Genomic DNA, 24,184 nt, shown 5'->3' with positions numbered 1-24,184 from the left:
TTGTGGTCGTAACTACGGACAGTGATTTGTTGGCCATGCTTACAGCGCAGGCCAGACATTGGTATGGACTTTATAATTCTCTTCGGACTAAACCCAATATCTGTCTACAACACTCATAAAATGTAGCAATCTGTTAGTCCCACAGTGCAGACCCACCTTAGGTTGTGCTACAGATGGAGCCCTATACTATATAACACTGAGAAAAAGAGGACATTGGCTATTTTTTAGAGTGAAGAGGAGGACTCGAAGGAGTTGAATTCGTTTTGGCAACTAGACTTGACTCATCATGAAGCTGCGTGCGTAGGAAATCCATTTCTTCCTAAGTTGTGTGTTCGGTCTACCTCTGGAGAATAATCGTTACACTGTACATGAGGCGAGACAACACAACCTCAGTCTGCTCAGCTGGGTTCCAAATGGAGAGTTTACCCCCAACTTCAGCGGCCGCCAAGAACCACTCCTACAGGGTCGGGGAACAAGTTGTTTCACACTGGGTGGGGATGGCAATTCAGAAACGGGATGCTATTTACGGTAGACAGTGACCGACCAGTGGCATCAGAGAGGTTACTAGCATGGTGTTACGTGGCTGTAAGGGAAGCTGCGGTAAGAAATGTAATTGCTGCGGGCTAGTCTGTTGTGCACCCCATGTGTTCTACGTGCATTGGACAACCATGCACTAAACTAAAAATAAAGTATATCTAGAGTTTTAACTGTGTGTGTGTGTGTGTGTGTGTGTAAAGTGGGAGAGAAACATCAGGTGTATAGGAAACAAGTGACAATCGCTGAGACACAGGTAAACGAAGTGTTCACACCACACAAGTGACTGAAACAACACAGCCTGCCAAGACCATCACCATACCTCACTGGCCCGCCCACTCCTGTGCTACCTGCGTCACTGTAGCTCAACACACCATAACAAACACTATTATTATTATTATTATTATTATTATTATTGGTGTTGTTAGTACAGTGAGATAATACACACACACACACACTCTCTTTCTCTCTCTATTATCCAATAAAAATATACCATCAGCGTCAGAGTGCCATATAGGGGAATCTGTGGCACCATTTGGCACCACCTCTACCAGGCCCTCCCCATCAGCCACCCTTCCTACAGCCCTCCACCCCTCCCCCAGGCCTCCACTCCCCTTCACTTATGATGGGAATGGGTCCCCTCCGCAGACCCCATCAACCGGCTGCATATTAACGTCGGAACTCGCTGTTTACAAGTCAATCTTCGCCCAATTTGACAACTTGGGACCCGACACGAGATAAAAGCCGCGACCTAGTGGGTAAAGTGTTGTAGTCGTTGTTGTTGTGGTTATTGTTGCAGTTTTTGTTATTGTTTTAATGGTTATGGTTGTTGTAGTTGTTGTGGTGGTGGTTATTGTTGTAGTTTTTGGTGTAGTTTGGTTGTTGTAGTTGTTCATGTAGTCGGGGTTATTGTTGTAGTTTTCAGTTTAGTTGTTGTAGTTGTTCATGTAGTTGTAATTGTTGTAGTTTTTATTGTAGTTTTGGTAGTTGTTCATGTAGTTATTATCATTATAGCTTTAAATGAAGCTGTTGCTGTTTTAGCTGTAATGGCTATTCTACCACACATGACAGACAGACTTTCACGACGTGGCCCAGTATTAGTGAGTCAGTCAGCGGCTACTGTCCTCTGCTCCCAGGAATACACAGCTGAACACATTATCTGGACCTCCTGAAGATTAAACACCCTAGCCTAACTCATATGATTATTAAACACCCTAACGCTAACCTTACCTAATCTAAAGTCATTTAAACTAACCTAACCTAAAGTATCCTAACCTAACCTAGCGTAAACAATCTAATCCAACCTAATACTAACCTAACCTAACCTGACCTGACCTGACCTAACGAAGCGTAACCTAAGCTCACTAGGACACTGAGTACGTCCCCCGCATAGTAAGGAAGCATCAAGAGAGACCTTCAGCTTCTTCCGTTACGTGACGAGACAGAGTGAACGAGGGCTGTTATCATACTTGGGTAACCACTCTCACCACACCTCCTCTTCATTACCTACTTGACTCACCCAACCACGCAAATAGTCACGCAGTGAGAGACAACCGTTTATTACTACCTTGGTCAACAAACTTACTACTGATGCATATGGTGTAGTGTTATGCGTGACGGTGTGTCTGATGGTGTGGTGTTGTGCGTCTATGGTGTATGTGATAGTGTGGTGGTGTACTTTATTTCCAAACCAATGTTTACCTATTTCGCGCCTAAATCTAAATTTGTCTTAATTTAAAACCATTGTTACGAGTTCACTCCTGGTTGGATAGTTTGAGTACCTTTGTAATGTCCCCTTTGTTTAGCCCTGCCTTCCACTTATACACCTCTACCAGGTCGCCCCTCGCTCTACGTCTCTCAAGGGAGTGCAAATTAAGATGCTTTAACCTGTCTCTATACACAAGGTTCCTAATGCCCGGGATTAGTCTTGTCATTCTCCTCTGAATTCTTTCCAAGGATTCTATATCCATTCTGTAATACGGTGACCAGAACTGAACTGCGTAATCCAGGTGTGGTCTCACAAGAGCAGATACAGTTTTAGGATGACCTCGCTAGTCTTGTAACTAACACTCCTTTGTATGAACTCCTTTGTATATAACCACATCATCATTGTGCCCCTCGTCCACTGATTCGAAAACAGATGAAAAGAATGTTAATAGATTAGTTAGACATGAACGCCCGCTTGTGAAGCCATGTTGGGAATCATTGATCAATCGGTGCTTCTCCAGGTGATTTCGAATAGAGCTTGAAATGATTGCTTACGGTAATTTGCCTACAATTGATGTTAGACTGATTGGACGGTAGTTAGAGGATAGTGATCTACCTCCCTTCTTGAAAATTGGTATTACATTCGCTATCCTCCAGGATTTTGGTACTACACCCGTTTTTAAGGACATGTTAAACAGCTTTGCTAAGTGCATACTAAACTCCTTCAATACTTTGGCAAATATCTCATCGGGACCTGGTGACTTATTAGGCTGCTTATTAACATCGTTACTAGTCACTTCTATCTCGCTTAATTTATTTCTTCACTATCTCTGTATAGAGTCGGTGCCTCGGGTATCATGTTTAAATTTTCAGTGGTGAAAACTGTTGAAAAATATTTATTCAGATTATTGCTCATTTCTCCGTCGTTATCAGTTAGCTAGCCGGTATCCGACTGTATTGGTCCAATGATTTTTCGTGTTTTAGTTTGATACATTTGATAGAATCCTTTGGGGTTTGACTTCGCCTCCCTTGCTACCTTCAGTTCATTATTCCCCTCTGCTTTTCTTATCTCGGTCTTAACCCTACCGGCCAATACCTTATAATAATCTCGGAGGTAAACTTCACCACGATTTATTCGCCTACCTATAACCTTCCTTTGTCCAATAATGTTCTTTAAATAGTTATTTATCCATTTAGGGTCATTGTTGTTTGATCTGAGTTTTCTGTAAGGTATGTTCTGCCTTTGTGCATTAAGTAACTCGTTATTTAAATTGTTGTGGAACTCGTCAACCTCAGATCTTGTGGTCAGGTCATTCTCAACCGTCAGGACTCCAGGTAAGGTGAGTTCGCCCTCTGTGGGTACAGTGTGTGAGGTCACCTCATATGAGGTCATGTAATTCACCCCCAAGCGTGATACCCCTTCTCTCAGCTGCCACTTCAAACTATCAAAGTTTGCCCTTCTGAAATTTGGGACTATAGTGGAATTTTCCTTGAGGCTGCCCTGAAATTCCAATTGGAATCTTATTTCTTTGTAATCGCTGTTAGCAAGTTCGTTCCCTACCTCGACATTACTAATGGGGTTTTCTCTGTTTGACAGAACTAAATCGAGTATATTATTACCCCGGGAGGGTTCGGTTATATGTTGGCTTAGGAAACAGTCCTGGATTGTTTCAAGAAAATCCTCTGATTCTGAGTTACCCGTAAGGTCAATCCAATCTATTTGGCTAAAGTTAAAGTCGCCGACTATACAGACTTTGCTATGTATGAAAGCCCTGCTCATTTCATCCCAGATAAGTCGCTCATTAACTGTATCAAGATTAGGAGGTTTGTATATTACTCCTGTGATTAATTTTTCCCAACCAACGATTAATTATATCCAAATTGTTTCTGTATTCCGCTCAGTTTTTATTTCCTTATTTATTTCACACTTCAGATTATCCCTGACATAGATTGCTACCCCGCCTCCTTTCCTAATCTGCCTATCGGTATGGAACAATTTGTAACCTGCAATTTGTTATTCGACAGGTAACTCACGTGAGTCTAGGTTTATCCATGTTTCGGTGAATGCTATTATATAGATTTTTTCGGTGCATACCATCGCCCTTCTGTCATCCATTTTGTTTCTCATACTTCTACTGTTTGCATAGTAGACATTTTGGTTAGCCGTGTTCTGAGTCCTCTCTTTGTCGCATTTAGGTTTTAACTCCCTGCCTAATTTAGTTTTGTCATAATTCCTAGCACTATTTCCCTGTAGCCTTTCACTTTGTTTACCAGCTCCCACTGCAGTCTCCTCCACCCCAGTTTAAAGATTTCGACATCTTTTGAACTGCCCTCTCGAGAGAGCCAGCCAGGGTTGCCACCCCATCCCTAGCATAAAGGTCCCTTCTGCCGTAAAGTTTTCCCAGTTGTCAATGAATGGGATTGATATTGGCCGTCAAGACGGCCGTTGACACCAACTGCCCTTGACAAACATTCATTGCCAACTCTCCTAGGCAGGACACCATATATGATAGGGATCCCTCCCTTCGACCTAATACGTTCTATAGCTGTCTTGAACTTATCAAGAAGCTCCTCACTCCTACACCGGCCAATATCATTGCCTCCTGCACTGAGGCAGATAATGGGTTTGTTCCCATTACCAGACAAGATATTGTCCATCCTGTCAATTATATCCCCCACCCCAGCTCCTGGCAAACACACCCTCATCCTATTTTTATTTTTACCACAAAAAGCTCTGTCCAAGTACCGTACCTGGGAATCGCCAATAATTAAGGTTTTCGTACCTTCCTTGTCAGCCCTGTCCCTGCTAACGTCCAATTCGTCTATCAAAGGACTGAAAGAGTTGGTACACTTAGCTGTTGTTGTTGTGTCCTTGGTGGGTTTTTTCACCACCAGTTTGTGCGTGTAATAATAATAATAATAATAATAATAATAATAATAATAATAATAATAATAATAATTAACGGTTTATTGAAAGAGCTTGGCAGCCAGAAGGCTGAAAATATACAGTTGCATATTTGGGGAATGGGTTTCGAATTACAAATAATATACAAGTAACATAAGTGATACAAATAAGATATATAATAACTAGATGGGGAAAAGCTCAAACTACAGTTCATTTCAACATAATGACAGTGCAAGGAGTAGTGTTTACTGGGAGTGAATACACTGGTTTATTACAAGTTATTGATAATTTTTACAATGGTTGGGACTGGGCTGTTCTTATAGCGATCAGTTCGTGCACGTATGGGCTGGATGCGGTTGTGGTGTCGAACAGCAATTCTCGGGCTAGGGATCTCAGGTGGTAGTAGGAGCCGGTGTCGAGGATGTTGGTGTGGTGTTGTGTTGTGTTGTGTTGTGCGTGATGGTGTGGTGGTGTGCGTGATGGTGTGGTGGTGTGCGTAATGGTGTGGTGGTGTGCGTAATGGTGTGGTGGTGTGCGTAATGGTGTGGTGTGCGTAATGGTGTGCGTGATGGTTTAGTGGTGTGCATGATGGTGTGGGTGATGGTGTGCGTGATGGTGTGGGTGATGGTGTGCGTGATGGTGTGGGTGATGGTGTGGGTGATGGTGTGCGTGATGGTGTAGTGTTGCGTGATGGTGTAGTGTTGCGCGTGGTGTGGTGTCACATAAGAACACAAGGAAATAAGGAGTCTGCAATAGGCCAGTTGGCCTGTGCATGGTAGCTTCTGTCGAGAGTTACAACCACTCTCTATCATCCATGAATCTATCTAGCCTCCTTTTAAAACTTTCCAGCGTCCCAGCACTTACTACAAAGTTGCTAAGCTTGTTCCACTCGTCCACCACCCTATTTGTGAACCAGTTCCTTCCTATCTCCTTCCTAAACCTAAACTTATCCAACTTAAATCCGTTGCTACGAGTCCTATCCTGCTCGGATATTATAAGAACTTTATCTATATCTCCTTTATTGATTCATTTCACCCACTTAAATACTTCTATCATATCTCCCCACACTTCGTCTTTATAGGAAATGCAAGTTTAGTTTCTTTAATATATCTTGACATGGAAGGTTTCTAAGTCCCGGAATCATTTTCGTCATTCTTCGCTGCACCGACTCCAGTTAATTGATATCCATTCTATAATAAGGGCACCAGAACTGAACAGCATAATCGAGGTGCGGCCTGACTACCGCAAGATATAGTTGCAATAAGACCTCCGCACTCTTATTACTTACACTTCTAGATATAAAACCTAATACTCTGTTTACCTTATTTCGAACATTAACTCAGTTTTCTAGGCCGCAGGTCAGGGCTTACAAATACTCCTAAGTGTGGTGTTGTGCGTGATGGTGTGGTGTTGTGCGTGATGGTGTGGTGCTGGCCGTGATGGTGTGGTGCTGTTCGTGATGGTGTGGTGTTGTTCGTGATGGTGTGGTGCTGGCCGTGATGGTGTGGTGCTGGCCGTGATGGTGTGGTGTTGTTCGTGATGGTGTGGTGCTGGCCGTGATGGTGTGGTGTTGTTCGTGATGGTGTGGTGGTGTTCGTGATGGTGTGGTGCTGGCCGTGATGGTGTGTGTTGTTCGTGATGGTGTGGTGTTGTTCGTGATGGTGTGGTGCTGTTCGTGATGGTGTGGTGCTGTTCGTGATGGTGTGGTGTTGACCGAGATGGTGTGGTGGTGTTCGTGATGGTGTGGTGCTGGCCGTGATGGTGTGGTGCTGTTCGTGATGGTGTGGTGTTGTTCGTGATGGTGTGGTGCTGGCCGTGATGCTGTTCGTGATGGTGTGGTGTTGTTCGTGATGGCGTGGTGTTGACCGTGATGGTGTGGTGCTGTTCGTGATGGAGTGGTGTTGTTCGTGATGGTGTGGTGTTGTTTGTGATGGTGCTGTTCGTGATGGTGTGGTGTTGTTCGTGGTGTGGTGTTTGTGGTGTTGCCGTGAGGTGTGGTGTTGGCCGTGATGGTATGGAGTTGTCCATGTGGTGCTGTTTGTGATGGTGTGGTGCTTGATGGTGTGGTGTTGCCGTGATGGTGTTATGCGTGATGGTGGTCTTGGTCGTGATGGTGTGGTCGTGATGGTGTGGTCTTGGCCGTGATGGTGTGGTCTTGGCCGTGATGGTGTGGTCTTGGCCGTGATGGTGTGGTCTTGGGCCGTGATGGTGTGGTGTGGCCGTGATGGTGTGGTCTTGGCCGTGATGGTGTGGTCTTGGCCGTGATGGTGTGGTCTTGGTCGTGATGGTGTGGTCTTGGTCGTGATGATACAGGGAGAAGTTTCCGTCACTTGACCGCTCACGAAATATCCGTCAGACTTGGTCATAAAAAATCCCACGACTTCCCAAAGTCTCAAGCACTAACAGGATATGACACTGCTTCAACACCAGGTGGCCAGGGTGAGATAACAGCCCGGGTTACCTGGAGTGTTCTACCGGAGCTTGCTGGGGTGCTGTTAAGACTGCCAGGCAACACCCGGGAGGAAGTGTTGTGCGGTAAGTGTTGCTGCTTCATCCAACAAGCACATGCTGTACACTGGTCAGGACAAGACCAGGAGGAGGTTGTTTATAGAGAGAGGATATGTGTGCACAGAGTTACACCAGCACGAGGATGGTCACCTCTAGGCCCAGGAGCTGCCCCCAAGGCCTGCCTGTTCTCCCCCCTTAAGGAGATGGACCCGCGCTGGACGACACTGTCTCAGCCTTCTACTAAGTATGGCCTCATATATGTTCAACAAAAACAAATAAAAACTAATGTGTCTGTATCACTCTCTGGACCGTGTCATCATGTATACATGTGTCTTGAGCACTCAATGCAACACTGTCATCCACCACTACACCAGGGCTCAGTATACTGTGTTACTTGAGGCACGTGTAACTTCTCCACACCCCACCGTCTTGTACCAACACTAATTCATAAAATGGGATTCTCACTTTTGTCTTACATAGAAAACGGATTTTTTCACCAATAAATTCTGGAGAAAAACAATTCTTACAACTAAGATAAAACCTGCCGAGATGTTTTGATTTATGAGGGATTTTCCGTTTATTTTTTTTATTTTGCATATTTCTTCAGGTGGAGCAGCGCCCCCCAAAACACACCCACAACACCCCCTCCCACAACACTCCTCCCACAACACCCCTCCCACAACATAACCTCCACACCCACAGCCTCGGGGTCTCCAACTTACTAAAAATCCCATTATCAGCTTGCCTGAAAAACTGCACCATATTAACCTAACTTCACAATCTTAACAAGACTCACTTCCGTAGCTTCATTTAATTACGTCATATTTTCCTCATTTCATCGTAAAGTGGACGTTACATAATACAAATAGTAGCCATTGTCTATAAACGGTTACAGTCTTATGAGGAAATTTACCGCCATCTTGGTTTCTGCAGCTACGCTGTTATACACTTAAATATTTAATGGTTAGGGAGATATTTTTTCTATGAGAGAGAGAGAGAGAGAGAGAGAGAGAGAGAGAGAGAGAACTTCCAGCTTCCAAGTGAGAAACAGGAACTTTCTCCAACACCCAATGCAAGCTTGGAGACCTCGTAAGATCACGTGATGAGTGTGGAAAAAAAAACGCACTCAATGACCAGCCAAGGGGAAAGAAGTGGTTACAACTGTTCTTGGCACCGAAGTGTGAACATAACTGGACCGTGAGAAAGATCTTGTTGGGGCCATGAACCACCAGTACTCACATGGCAGTTTATAAACTCGGTTCCGTAACTACACTCAGAATACTACCAGACCCAGAGTTAACTTGTTTGGTCACTTCAGGTTTCTTCTCGTTTTATACCGAAAGGTTTTGTCAGGCCAGTGAAATACTTCCCAATAGGTAACTTTTATCATCTCTGTTTATTGTAAAATTTTCAGTACTTTGGTTACAATGTTCTTTAGATAAACCGTTATTGTTATTAAATTTTTTTATATAATTAGCATTACAATTATCATTATCATAATTATCACACACACACACACACACACACATATATATATATATATATATATATGAATAAACTCGAAACAAAAGACATTAATTTATCCAAACAAAATTATAGACAAAATAAACATACATTCTCACAGGTAAAACACAAGTTGGTCTCGAAACTTCGTACTGAAGTTAAACACAGGTTAATTTATAATAGAGCCACACACATGACTACTGCAGTCACCCACACTGCCACATGCCGGTTCTTGTCCTTCGTGACGTGAAAGACACTGAAAAATCTTAAAAATGCAAAATAAGGCCCTCAGAATTATCCTAGATTGTCCCAGGAGTATATGGAGTACTTAGTATGAGGAAACAACTTTACTACTTTTTCGCTAACAGATGATGTTAGACAATTTTAAATATCATAAAAGGTCGAAGTCAAAGATGAAATTCGCTTTCGAATGAAGTTTTTTCATTATTTCTTTGTTTTGTACCAAACATAAAGCAAACAGAACTAAATGATACCAAACATATAGCACAATAGCTAATGAACTACAGTTTGTAGGTACAGTATAAATCCCAAATCATTTATATAACTGATAAAACTCGATACTGCATAAATGCGCACAGTCCGGGAGGGGGTAAAACGATCAAGGGAACAACTACTGGACTTGGCGGGAAATGAAGGGGTGATCAGCTGCTAGTGACAGATCAACTGGACACATAACTCGTACTGCGGCAAACTCGTGCTGCGGCAACTGCCAGTACGGTATAACTCGCATTAGAATAATATGGCACACAAATGAACTTATACCTCGTCCGTCAGTGGCCGAGGCTTTCGTTCATATGCGCCAAATCTCTTGATACTTGATGACAGAGAATGAAAATGTTAAGCCTCTACGTTTGGTATCATTTGTTTCTGTTTACTTTACAGTATGTTTGGTACAAAACAAAGAAATAATGAAAAGACTTCATTCGAAAGCGAATTTCATATTTGATTTCGACCTTTTATGGTAAATATTTAAAATTTTCTAACATCCTCTCTGAAGTGCTAATGCCTTGAAATTATTTGAATTTTGATAGGCCAGATATTTAATATTGTTTTAGAGAATAACAGGTTTAGTTCGAGTAAATGGACAGCTACAAGAAATTTTTTGTTGAACCAATCAGCTGTTTTATAGAAGAGGGGCGTGGCTTACGATCCGGGTTAGCGTGGAAATTCTTTTTTATAGGTATACCCAGTGCCAAATATAGAATAATTAAAGTCAACCTCATGATAGCCCTGAAGCTTTTGCGTGGTGATCCTGACAACATTGTGTCCATGAAACTGCTAGACTATGAGAGATATGGAACTGGTGAATCTAAATGAATGCAAACTACAGCTACACATATGCAGATGTTTGAACTAGAAAATCTATACAAAGCTGAGCCACAACAGCTATTCCTGCCACCCTGGCAGGAAGGTCTTGAACACATAGTATATAACTTACAAACTGAAAATAGCATCACGCTGACCATCTACATTGACGGCTCTCTTAAGGGGTCACTTTGTTGATCGTCCTCCAGAGACAGGTTGTTATCATCCTTCAGAGGGCCAACAGGATCTTAGTATTTAGGGTCAACTTCTTCTGAAGTATCGTCTCGCAGGTCTAATTTCTTCACTGGTCACACCGAGGGCTCTTCTGTATAATCCATAATCAACATGATGTTTTATAATCTATAATTTCTTCTTCTTCAAACAGTACGTCATTTCTTTTCATGGCTCTGTTGGCGTTGTGGCTTCTCCATCTGAACTTCCTTCCTTTTCAACAGCTGCCTCAAAGATTCCTTTAAATTTCTGCCTGATTCTTCTATACCCGATTCTTCCTTTAGTTTAAGTAGCTTCCCCACATGTGTTGGCAGCAGCCACCATGGTTCCTCACATAGATTATGATCCGGAGTGAGTTTTTCTCCGACGTGGATCTCACCCTCCAGTGCCTCCTTAGTCGTCAAGACCAAATTGAGAATGTTCTCTCAAGACCCTTTCCTCAACACATATGTGTTGTGAGGAAAGGGTCTTGCATGATTGTCCTCGCCGATGTCCATCCACTCCATCTACCTGATTTCGTCTGGTCTGAACGTTCTCTTTGTATGGGATGCTGCCAGACTCTCCGTATGTTCCTCAGTTCTTTGTAGTGCCATTGTTGTCAACGTATCAGGTCGAGAGTCGCGTGTACACTCACTAAAAAAATTAATCTGCACCCTTGGCTCTGAAACCATCCGCAACAATCACTGCGACAGAAGCCGTGACGAGTGTTGCCAGATTTCCTGGTCCGGTGTATCTTATTGTATAACCCCGTAAAGGTGCAGAATGATCTTACAGTGAGTGTTCATTGCTATATTCTGCTACTTGCTTAAGGTTCCGTACCTTCCTCAAGAACACCTTCCTGTACTCGGGCATTGGGATGGTGATTCTCACTAGTTGTACAGATCGTTTATGAAATCTGTCCACACCTGTGACGCCCAACTCCTCTACAAAGTTAACCACTTTTTTAATTCACGGTTTACCCGATTCTTCCACCTTCCTCTCCAGATTTCTTATGATGAGGTTATCCTCGAGTCTGTCTGCTTCCAGTTAATCCTTGAACTTCCCATAAAGATTTGTGTTTCATTAACCACTGATGATATGTTTGGACCACCGGGGGCGTCGCTTTGGCCATGATTACCTGTATATTCTTGAACTTTCTTGAACTCATTCATGGAGTCTGCCATCTGTAGTTCCAGTTTATCTTGTTCTTTATCTAATATATCTATTTTAGTTTCATGATACTCTACAATCCCAGTTAAGTGTATAACCTGTTACCTGTTTTAAGGCAGTGACTATTGGGACATTGACCTTGGCTTTCTATACAACGCATTCAATACAACAACAACAACAGTGACTTGGTGTTCTGGTCATATTCCTCCCGGGTTTTCAATTGCTGTTATTTCCTCGTTGAATTTCCCTGACACAATACCTTCTCACTCTGTCATTGTCGACCATTACTCAGCAACGACACCCAAGGAATACCAGCTAAGCTATCGACTCCCTGGTTGGTGTTTTATGTATTTCACCTTAGTTACTATGTGTAAATAAAGTTAACCCTTTAGTGACAACTGTAATCTATAGGTGCTGGGATTTCTGGTACTGTGGAAGGAGGGAAGACAAGTGGTAGGGGGAGGTTTTTCTGTGGTCAGGAGCCTCCCAGGCCCAAGACTTTGATTGTGATTTTATTCTTATGGTTAAGGATCCTGTATTCTGTCTTCCCTGGGGTGTTGTCCTTCCCTTCACCTCTGCCTCACTCACAAAACCGTGACGTCACAACTCTAGCTTAATGTCAATGTCAAAACATTAAAATTCGTTGCTTGACATTCTTACTCGTCACATATACTCGTACAAGCTCTCGTATGTGTGTGTGTGTGTGTGTGTGTGTGTGTTTGGTAACTTGTTCCACTCATCCACTACTCTATTTCCAAACCAATGTTTACCTATCGCGCCAAAATCTAAATTTGTCTAATTTAAAACCATTGCTACGAGTTCGCAACTATCCAACAAGAAGTGAACTCATAGATTTAGGCGCGAGAAAGGTAACCATTGGTTTGGAAATAGAGTAGTGGATGAGTGGAACAAGTTACCAAACATCATCATTAACTCGAATACGCTGGATAGCTTCAAACATAGGTTGGGTGGATATATGAGCGAAAGGGGTTGGGTGTAAACGGGACTGCCCAGTATGGGCCAATAGGCCCGCTACAGTTTCCTCCATTCTTGTGTACCTTGCCCAGGGCACCATCATGACCAGTGCACCCACCCATACCCACATATACACACACACATACACACTACCTGTCCAACCACCTAACTAGGAGGGGCTGAACTCCACACGTCCTACCACAAACCACACACACGTCCTACCACAAACCACACATATGCTAGGATTTTTTTTTTGAGCTATGATCGTCGACCACCTGTTAGAAATCTTACCCCAACATGTGTGTATATCTTATATCAATATTATCACACCACAAATGGCCATCCCTTTGGACATTATCTTAACGGACACACACGAACACAAACATGGCTAAGAAAGAAGAAGAAAATTCTCTCTCAAAGCACAGTGGGGAAGTAATGAACAGCGAATACCTGGAGTGTGAGCGTCAAGACTTGTGGGTGAACAGTGAAGCGGCAGGCAGGCAGGGTTAGGCGAGGAGCAGATGCTTAATCGACGCCCCGAGCAGGACTGAGCTAGCAAGTGCACACGACCACACACAACACATTCCATCACCGGAACACGCACGCACGCACGCACGCACGCACGTACACAAACACACACACGTTACAAATACACACGTAACAAATAATTATCCCCCCCTCCCCTCACCAAGACTCTCTTCCCGTCTCTTTCCCATCCCTCCCTCCCTCCCTCCCCCTCACAACCCTCCCAGGTGCGTGTTACGTGTAGGAGGGAGGGAGGTATGTTTACATGGGTTCCCTACACTACTGACACACAACGGTTTGAATTGATTGGTCACACTTGCAGTCGTTATCACACTATGAAGGAGATATCAGGAGTCATGTCACAGGTCATGTCAGGGGGCATTTCAGGGGTCATGTCGGGTATCATATCAGGGATCATGTCAAAGTTCATGTTAGGAGTTATGTCAAAGGTCGTGTCAGGGGTATTATCAGGGGTAATATCAAAGGTCGTATTAGGGGTATTGTCAGACGTCATGGCTATGACCCTTCAGGCTTCCACGCCCTTAATGCATGAGTCATAAAGGCAAGCATGAACTCCGCATGCTTCCCAGTTGGGCACTGTAAACGCTTCTGCGCTTCACCTTGCACAGGATGTAAGGGGGTGCCCAATAAACTAGCCCCCTCCGGGGCAATCTGTAATCTGTGTGCGCTGTAAACGCTTCTGCGCTTCACCTTGCACAAGATGTAAGGGGTGCCCAATAAACTAGCCCCCTCGGGGGCAATCTAAAAAAATCTAATCTGTGTGTGTGTGTGTGTGTGTGTGTGTGTGTTAAGAAGAGGTCTGTAATGAATCAATGTGTTCAAAAATACACGTACGATATACTACAGTATACGTGTGCACACACACAAGGTCACTAAAAGAACACTATACAGTGTGCTATTTAATGTCAATATCTTATTCGTTGATAAAGGAAACAGGATCCCAGTGCTGTCACTAGGTACCCCTGTACAATAACACCAGAAGCATCTGGCAAGTGTCACAAGTATATGTAAATTTTATAAAAGGTCGTGGAGTGGTGGTCCAGCAGGCGTCACGGAAGCGTTGTGTGTGGGGACATCTTAGGAGGTAGTGGATAAGGGTGCTGCTGTCGGATCTTCTGCATAATGCACAAGCACGTTGCTCAGGGGAGGCGGGGATACCAATCTCCCAAGCAAAGTCATACCCTATGATGATACGGGCAGCAATCACGTCCCTTTTCCGTGTTCCTTTCCCATAGACATACGGGAGATCAGGGAGTTTACGGAGGACATCGTACCAGGTGGGCGGGGAGTCCAGGGGGGTGGCTCCTTCCCGAGCTTCTCTCTGTTTGCGGCGAATTTGGGTCCTAAGCTGAAAAAGTTCGAGGAACAAAGTAGTCAGATGTGGCCTTGTTACAGCCAGCCTTGGCAAGGCCACCTGATGCCTCATTCCCCATGATACGGACATGCATATGCATTCATCGTAAAGCCACAGAACGGCCTGCATCCTGAAGTGCTGTACAGAGTGCATAGTTATGAGATTTGCTAAAGACACCTAATTACCATTTTTAGATATGCATTTATTCCCCAGATCTAGTGAATGTTTTGGTGGGTGGTGAAGGTTATGGTGGGTGGTGAAGGTTATGGTGGGGGATGAATGTTAGTGGTGGGCGATGAATGTTAGTGGTGGGCGATGAATGTTAGTGGTGGGCGATGAATGTTAGTGGTGGGTGATGAATGTTGTATTGGATGGTGAATGATGAGTGTCTGTGATGGTAGTGGTAGTAGTGGTGGTAGTGGTAGTAACGATGGTAATGGTAGGTGGTGGTGTAGGTGGTTATTGGTGTAGGTATCATCGGGTGTAGGTAGCATCGAGTGTAGGTAGCATCGGGTGTAGGTAGCATCGGGTGTAGGTAGCATCGGGTGTAGGTAGCATCGGGTGTAGGTAGCATCGAGTGTAGGTAGTATCGAGTGTAGGTAGCATCGAGTGTAGGTATAGTGTCCATCCATTCGTTAGGTGTTTAGACTAGTGGCGACGTGAAAGAGCCCACAGACACTCTTCCGTCCCGAGAATTACTGTACTGTGTTGTGGCGAGTCAAACAAAGTCCCCGATGACACGACTTGTAGGGGGGGTTTCCCGTGTTGGGTGAGATGGTTCTGTGTGTGTGTGTGTGTGCGTGCTTGTTGACATAACACACTTATGATACATTCCTGGGGGAGGCGGGAGGGAAAGGGTGTGCTATGATGGATAAGGGTAGGTTACGGTGGTTGAAGGTGGGTTGTGGTGGGTTATAGTGAGTGTGAGGGTGGGCCGTGGGGTATGAGAGTGAGTTAGGGTGGGTATGAGGGTGGGTTAGTGTGAGGGAGATGCCATGGGGTGTGAGGGAGTGCCGTGGGGTGTGAGGAAGGTACCGTGGGGTGTGAGGGAGGTGCCATGGGGTGTGAGGGAGGTGCCATGGGGTGTGAGGGAGGTGCCATGGGGTGTGAGGGAGGTGCCAGGGGTGCCATGGGGTGTGAGGGAGGTGCCATGGGGTGTGAGGGGGAGGTGCCATGGGGTGTGCCATGGAGGTGTGCCGTGGGGTGTGAGGAGGTGCCATGGGGTGTGGGGAGGTGCCATGGGGGGTGTGAGGGGAGGTGCCATGGGGTGTGAGGGAGGTGCCATGGGGTGTGGGGAGGTGGTGTGAGGGAGGTGCCGTGCCATGGGGTGTGAGGTGCCATAGGGGTGTGAGGAGGTGCCATGGTGCCATAGGGTGTGAGGGAGGTGCCGTGGGGTGTGGGGAGGTGCCGTGGGGTGTGAGGGTGCCGTGGGGTGTGAAGAGGAGGTGCCGTGGGGTGTAGGGGGTGCCGTGGGGTGTGAGGGAGGTGCCATAGGTGTGTGGGGAGGTGCCGTGGGGTGTGGGGAGGTGCCATGGGGGTGTGATGGAGGTGCCATGGGGTGTGAGGAGGTGCCGTGGGGTGTGAGGAGGTGCCATGGGGTGTGATGGAGGAGGTGCCATAGGGTGTGAGGGAGGTGCCGTGGGGTGTGGGAGGTGCCATAGGGGTGTGAGGGAGGTGCCGTGGGGTGTGAGGAGGTGCCGTGGGGTGTGAGGGAGGTGCTGGGGTGTGGGGGTGTGAGGGAGGTGCCGTGGGGTGTGAGGGGAGGTGCTGTGGGGTGTGAGGGAGGTGCCGTGGGGTGTGAGGAGGGCCAGGAGGTGCCATAGGGTGTGAGGGAGGTGCCATGGGGTGTGAGGTGCCGTGGGGTGTGAGGAGGTGCCATGGGGTGTGGGGAGGTGCCGTGGGGTGTGAGGGAGGTGCCGTGGGGTGTGAGGAGGTGCCGTGGGGTGTGGGGAGGTGCCATGGGGTGTGGGGAGGTGCCATGGGGGTGAGGGAGGTGCCATGGGGGGTGAGGGAGGTGGTGTGAGGGAGGTGCCGTGGGGTGTGAGGGAGGTGCCATGGGGTGTGAGGTGCCATAGGGTGTGGGGAGGTGCCATGGGGTGTGAGAGGTGCCGTGGGGTGTGAGGGTGTGTGGGGTGTGAGGGAGGTGCCGTGGGGTGTGAGGGAGGTGCCATGGGGTGTGAGGGAGGTGCCATGGGGTGTGAGGGAGGTGCCATGGGGTGTGTGGGGAGGTGCCGTGGGGTGTGAGGAGTGCCGTGGGGTGTGTGAGGAGGTGCCGTGGGGTGTGAGAGGTGAGTGGAGGTGCCGTGGGGTGTGAGGTGCCGTGGGGTGTGAGGGAGGTGCCGTGGCCGGGGGTGTGAGGTGCCGTGGGGTGTGAGGTGCCGTGGGGTGTGAGGGTGCCGGGGTGGGGTGTGGGGTGTGAGGTGCCATGGGTGTGAGGGAGGTGTGTGGGGTGTGGGAGGTGCCGTGGGGTGTGAGAGTGCCAGGTGCCGTGGGGTGTGAGGGAGGTGCCGTGGGGTGTGAGGGAGGTGCCGTGGGGGTGTGAGGAGGTGCCGTGGGAGGTGCCGTGGGGTGTGAGGGGTGCTGGGTGTGAGGAGGTGCCGTGGGGTGTGAGGGAGGTGCCGTGGGGTGTGGGGAGGTGCCGTGGGGTGTGGGAGGTGCCGTGGGGGTGTGGGGAGGGGAGGTGCCGTGGGGTGTGAGGGAGGTGCCGTGGGGTGTGGGGAGGTGCCGTGGGGTGTGAGGTGCCGTGGGGTGTGAGGGAGGTGCGTGGGGGTGTGAGGGAGGTGCCGTGGGGTGTGGGGAGGTGCCGTGGGGTGTGAGGTGCCGTGGGGTGTGAGGGAGGTGCCGTGGGGGTGTGAGGGAGGTGCCGTGGGGTGTGGGGAGGGTGCCGTGGGGTGTGGGGGAGGGTGCCGTGGGGTGTGAGGGAGGTGCCGTGGGGTGTGAGGAGGTGCCGTGGGGTGTGAGGGAGGTGCCGTGGGGTGTGAGGGGGTGCCGTGGGGTGTGAGTGGGGAGGTGCCATGGGGTGTGAGGTGCCATGGGGTGTGAGGGGTGAGGGGTGAGGGTGCCATGGGGTGTGGGGAGGTGCCGGGGGTGAGGGTGCCGTGGGGTGTGAGGGAGGTGCCGTGGGGTGTGAGGGAGGTGCCGTGGGGTGTGAGGAGGTGCCGTGGGTGTGAGGGGTGCCGTGGGGTGTGGGGAGGTGCCGTGGGGTGTGGGGAGGGTGCCGTGGGGTGTGAGGGGTGCCGTGGGGTGTGGTGCCATGGGTGTGAGGTGCCGGGGTGTGGGGAGGTGCAGGTGCTGGGGTGTGGGGAGGTGCCATGGGGTGTGGGGGTGCCATGGGGTGTGCCATGGGGTGTGAGGTGCCGTGGGGTGTGGGGAGTGCCATGGGGTGTGAGGTGCCGTGGGGTGTGGGGAGTGCCATGGGGTGTGAGGGGAGGTGCCATGGGGTGTGAGGAGGTGCCATGGGGTGTGAGGAGGTGCCATGGGATATGAGGGAGTGCCATGGGGTGTGGAGTGCCATGGGGTGTGTGGGGGGTGCCAGGGGTGTGAGGAGGTGCCATGGGGTGTGAGGGAGGTGCCATGGGGTGTGAGGGAGGGGTGTGCCATGGGGGTGAGGGAGTGTCGTTGGGTGAGAAGCTAACACAGAGAGAGAGAGAGAGAGAGAGAGAGAGCATGATAAACTCTATAAATCAATAATTACAGTGAAAAAGACTGACCAGTACTCCTACTCCTCCACCTCCCCCTCCTCCACCTCCCCCACCTCGAAACAAGTAAGCGCACCGTGACAACACAACGGTAAATCACTATAAACAATTAATACGGTTAAAAGCCTTGTATAAGAACATTAGGTGGACTTTAAATTACAGCAACAACAGGCGGCCGATAATTTAGGGGGTTGTCGGCGGAGGTGTAATCTCTTATCATTAGACCAGCCATTAATGTTATCGGTACAGCGTCAAGTAGGAGGGACTGTGTGTGTGTGTGTGTGTGTGTGTTTTGCACCTGAACTTTGAACCTACATTTAAAATTCAGGTACATCCACTGGGACCATGTAGGAACAAGAATCACACAAACACACACACACACACACTCACTCCTACACCTCTCTCTCTCTCTCTCTCTCTCTCTCTCTCTCTACAGCACTTAAAGCTACACAAAAACCTCTATTCTATTACGTCACCTCACCTGTGTGTACCCGAGTCAGCCAACAGGTGATAAAGTGATGGGGGTTATCAGGGTGTGTGACAGGTGGTTGGACGGACAAGATACACCTGCCTCACCTCACCTCGCCTCACCCACGTAAGACAACACCTACTTCATCTCTCAACATTATGTCGGTACTGACAGCTATGAGAGAGAGAGAGAGAGAGAGAGAGAGAGAGAGAGAGAGAGAGAGAGAGAGAGAGAGTATATATGTGTTTACTATGTCATCGGTTACCAGGCAGTCATATATTTAACCCAAGGTACCCTAAGCTAAAACCAATCTTCAGCTAACCTAAGCTAATTTAGTCGCATTTAACCTACCTTAACCTAACTTAACTTCACGCTGTTTAAACTAGTGTACCTAACCTATATCTACCTGACCTAATCCAATGTTGACAAGTATACTTAACCGAATTCAATGATCTATCTTAACCTAATCTAAGGTTAGTTGTGTGTTGACTCCGATAAACGAGCGCCCTCACACACACACACACACACACGGGGACGCTAGGGAGCTTCAAGACGAAGTTGGATAGGCACATGGAAGTGCTGGGATGGGTGTGAAAGGGATCTGCCCTGTATGGGCCAGTCGGCCTCCTGCAGTATCCCACTTTCTTATGTTCTTATGTACTTTACTTGGATTACATGCGAGGATTATTTCTTTAGGGAGTGGGGGGGGGGGTGTGTAGTTCGAGTCTACTAGAAGTTTGTCCAGTCGTCTCTTGTCATCTGGCGTTAAAACTGGGGTGCAACTCCTCCTTGTCAGCTGTCACCAGGAGTCTCTAGCACTGTGCTGACACTGGTGACAGCTGGTATCAGGAGTCTCTCGCACTGTGCTGATACTGGTGACAGCTGGTATCAGGAATCTCTAGCACTGTGCTGACACTGGTGACAGCTGGTATCAGGAGTCTCTCGCACTGTGGTGATACTGGTGACAGCTGGTATCAGGAGTCTCTAGCACTGTGCTGACACTGGTGACAGCTGGTGGCACGTGGCTGACACCCTCGCACGTTTTTACCGCTTCGGTGCTGAAGTTGACAGCGGTGAAGGGGGGCAAGCACTTAACACGGTGGCCTGAGGTCTTGGTGGGGCGGGGTGGGGTGGTACGGGGCGGGGCGGGGCGGGGCGGGGCTATGGTCTTAAAGGATCACAGCAACTAGAGCGACAAAACCTATCAACACTTTGATTGCCTGAGTGGGGGTGACCGGACCTCTCCTCTGCCATGTAGTGTACACACACACATACCGGTCATATACACACGTATCACTCATGTACACAATACTGATGAAAAACACACCAAGCCATGTAAAAGAACTAGCCCCAACAGAAAAAAATAGACCCATAACTAAAATATAGCCCCCATAACTAAAATATAGCCCCCATAACTAAAATATAGCCCCCATAACTAAAATATAGCCCCCATAACTGAAATGTGGCCCCATAACTAAAATATAGCCCCCATAACAAAAATATAGCCCCCATAACTAAAATATAGCCCCTATAACTAAAATATAGCCCGATTGTAATTTGTACCTGATTATTTGTGTCATAGGAGTTCTATATTTTGTTCATGATGACTTAACCCCTTGAGTACGATGACTTAACCCCTTGAGTACGATGACTTAACCCCTTGAATACGATGACTTAACCCCTTGAATACGATGACTTAACCCTTTGAGTATAATGACTTAACGTTACCCATCAGTACGATACACCCTCCCTTTCTTTACCGACACCCCCGTCTCCCTACACTCCACCTACACCCTCCGTCTACCTACACCCTTTCTATATACCCGCACTCTACCTACACCCTCTTTATCTACCTACACTCCACCTACACCCTCCGTCTACCTACACCTCTCCATCTACCTACACTCCACCTACACCCTTCCCTGTCTACCTACACTCCACCTACACTCCAATATATCTTGCTGTACCAACACACTCCTCCGCTGTGATGCTTGACGAAGGCGGTGCTGGGGGAAGGTCATGTTGGACACTACACATGTATAAATAATGGCAGATTCAGGGTGCCAGAAGCCTCCCTTGTCCCACCTACTTCCTCCCCAAAGACGAAGAGAAAAAGTGCACATTTCACCACCACCTGCGGCTGTTTGAGTTAATATCTGGCTAACAATGAAAACTGGGATGGTCTTGTGTGTGTGTGTGTGTGTGTGTGTGTGTGTGTGCGGGGGCAGTGTATCAGTCTTAATGGGTAGGTTAGGTCAGGTCTGATTTCTTTAGGTTAGGACTCATTTTATTAGTTAATGCTAAGGTCAGCGGGGCTCGTACACATAACCCGGCTTCATGTGCCTACCTGACTGTGTGTGTGTGTGTGTGTGTGTACCCGAAACACTGAGGCCATCGCTTACACTGATTTACGGCTGTCTTGGCAGCAGCGCCACAAACACGCACTTCCGGCCACAGAGGAGGTCGACCTGACAAATTTTCGTCTTTATTTTAAACGCAAATTCTCATATAAAAACCAATAGCATTATAACAAACCTAACTTAATCTAATTTATCCCAATTTAGATTTATACTATGCAAAACCAACTTGACACAACGTAACAATCAATTTTGACCTAATTCTAATTTAACAATGTAATTTAACACAAACCTAACAAATTATTTTGACCCGAGTTCATTATACTTTATTCTCATCAAATATTAACCTAAGTCAATCCAGGTCGCTTTAGGTTAAATCAGTTTATGTAGGTTAGGTTAGAATAGGAAAGGGATGCCTTAGGTTTGGTTATGTTAGGTGTTTGGTTACGTGATGTAGAGATGGTTTAAGTTAGGTTAGGTTAGGTTAGGTGAAGTTAGGTTAGGTGAGGTGAAGTTAAGTTAGGTCAAGTTTGGTTAGGTTAGATTAGATTAGGTTAGGTTGCCAAAGTTTTTCCACTACAAAATTTCTGGTTAAGGAATGAATAAGTGACCAGACTCGGTGAAGCACCACCCCCCTCACTCCTGAACCACGCTCTCACACGCCACGGAAGAAGAAAGAAGAAGAATGAAGGAAACTGCAGCGGGTCTATTGGCCCATACTGGGCAGTCCCGTTTACACCCAACCCTTTTCGCTCATATATCCACCCAACCGATCTTTGAAGCTATCCAGCGTATTCGAGTTAATAATGATATTTGAATTTGTTCCACTCGTCCACTACTCTATTTCCAAACCAATGTTTACCTATTTCGCGCCTAAATCTAAATTTGTCTAATTTAAAACCATTGTTACGAGTTCGCTCCCGGTTGGATAGTTTGAGTACCAAGGTTATATCACCTTTGTTTAGCCCTGACTTCCATTTATACACCTCGATCATATCGCCCCTCACTCTACGTCTCTCGAGGAGCGCAAATTAAGATGCTTTAACTTGTCTCTAATGCCCGGGATTAGTCTTGTTATTCTCCTCTGAAATCTTTCTTGGGATTCTCTATGCATTCTGTAGTACGGTGGCCAGACCTGAACTGCGTAATCCAAGTGAGGTCTCAAAAGCGCAAGATATATTTTTAGGGTGACCTCGCAAGTCTTGTGACTAATAACACTCCTTTGTATGAACCCAGGTACTTTGTTAGCCTTGTTTAGAGCAAATACATATTGTAGACTTGGTTTAAGATTCCTACGTATCATTACTCCCAAGTCTTTCTCACTGTCAGATTTCTCTATACTGTACTATACTTGCCGGTTCCCACGATCAAGAGGAACCTCGTAGTTTACACTGTGTAACTATCCCTTACTAGTTATATACTGAGGTGGTGGTGGTGGTGCTGGGTCACTGTAGTGGCTGGCAAGGGCGGGCGGGCGGGCGGGCGGGGCAGTTAGTAGGTTAAGGATGTATTTTGGTTGTAATATAATCTTATGTCTGTTTATGTATCAGCATGAACTGACACTTCACACTTGATCAGTAAAAACTCTGGGGCCCATTAGAATGGGATCCATTAGAACTAGGTCCCATTAGAGCTGGGTCCCATTAGAGCTGGGGTCCATTAGAAATGGTCCCCATAATCGAGTACCAGACATGACTTATGGTGAAGTGGCCACCAGGTTGGAGGTCGACCTCTCAAACCTCTTCTCGAGGATTATCCCATGGGACTCGACCACTAGAAGGAGGATCACACACTGGGAGTCAAACCTGGCACCCGTAATGCCAGATGAGGCGAGTCACAACCCTGCCAGGAGTTACGTTACGGGTCTGTTATGTTACCTCTGTCATGTTATAGTTTGTTCTTATTGTTATTGTTTTTATTATTATTATTAGTGTGGGTATAATTATTTTTATTTGGTTTATTGTTCTTGTAACTGTAATTATTATTATTATAATTTAGTGAAATACTCTTTAGAAGTGGCAGCAAACACCACGACAACTGCTAAGTGACTGCATGGCGTGACTGTATGGCGTGACTGTATGGCATGGCTGTATGGCGTGACTGTATGGCATGGCTGTATGGCGTGACTGTATGGCATGGCTGTATGGCATGACTGTATGGCATGACTATGGCATGGCTGTATGGCGTCACTGTATGGCATAGCTGTGTGGTGCGACTGTATGCCATGATTGTGTGGTGTAACTGTATGGCATGGCTGTGTGGTGTGACTCTTATGCCTTGTGTGTGTGTGTGTGTGTGTGTGACGGTATGCCATGGCTCTGTGGTGTGGCTGTATGCCATGTGTGTGTGTGTGTGTGTGTGTGGTGTGACTGTATGCCATATGTGTGTGTGTGTGTGTGTGGTGTGCCAGTATGCCATGTGTGAGTGTGTGTGGTGTGACTGTATGCCATGGCTGTGTGGTGTGCCTGTATGCCATGTGTGTGTGTGTGTGTGTGGTGTGCCTGTATGCCATGTGTGTGTGTGTGGTGTGTCTGTATGCCATGTGTGTGTGTGTGTGTGTGTCTGTATGCCATGGCTGTGTGGTGTGACTGTATGCCATGTGTGTGTGTGTGTGTGTGGTGTGCCTGTATGCCATGTGTGTGTGTGTGTGGTGTGACTGTATGGCTGTGTGGTGTGCCTGTATGCCATGTGTGTGTGTGTGTGTGTGTGTGGTGTGCCTGTATGCCATGTGTGTGTGTGTGTGTGTGTGGTGTGCCTGTATGCCATGTGTGTGTGTGTGTGTGTGGTGTGTCTGTATGCCATGGCTGTGTGGTGTGACTGTATGCCATGTGTGTGTGTGTGTGGTGTGCCTGTATGCCATGTGTGTGTGTGTGTGTGTGGTGTGCCTGTATGCCATTTGTGTGTGTGTGTGTGTGGTGTGCC

General features: G+C 47.2%; 1 protein-coding gene across 8 annotated transcripts in view; it reads right to left on the bottom strand.

Moving 5' to 3' along the window:
* Positions 1–24,184, bottom strand: part of LOC121863979 (nitric oxide synthase-like protein) — a 179,045-nt gene that overhangs the window by 113,050 nt on the left and 41,811 nt on the right. For 7 of the 8 annotated variants that reach the window (XM_042362835.1, XM_042362837.1, XM_042362838.1 and 4 more), the window contains exon 1: positions 13,289–13,379. The exons of the other annotated variant lie outside the window; for it this stretch is intronic. The gene's annotated coding sequence lies outside the window, so the exon portion shown is untranslated. Of the gene's footprint in view, positions 1–13,288; positions 13,380–24,184 lie in introns of those variants that run through there. 8 annotated transcript variants of the gene reach the window in all.

The sequence above is a fragment of the Homarus americanus genome, unplaced genomic scaffold (assembly GCF_018991925.1).
Source record: "Homarus americanus isolate GMGI-L3 unplaced genomic scaffold, GMGI_Hamer_2.0 scaffold6845, whole genome shotgun sequence".
Lineage (NCBI taxonomy): Eukaryota > Metazoa > Arthropoda > Malacostraca > Decapoda > Nephropidae > Homarus > Homarus americanus.
This window is presented reverse-complemented; position numbering and strand designations above follow the sequence as displayed.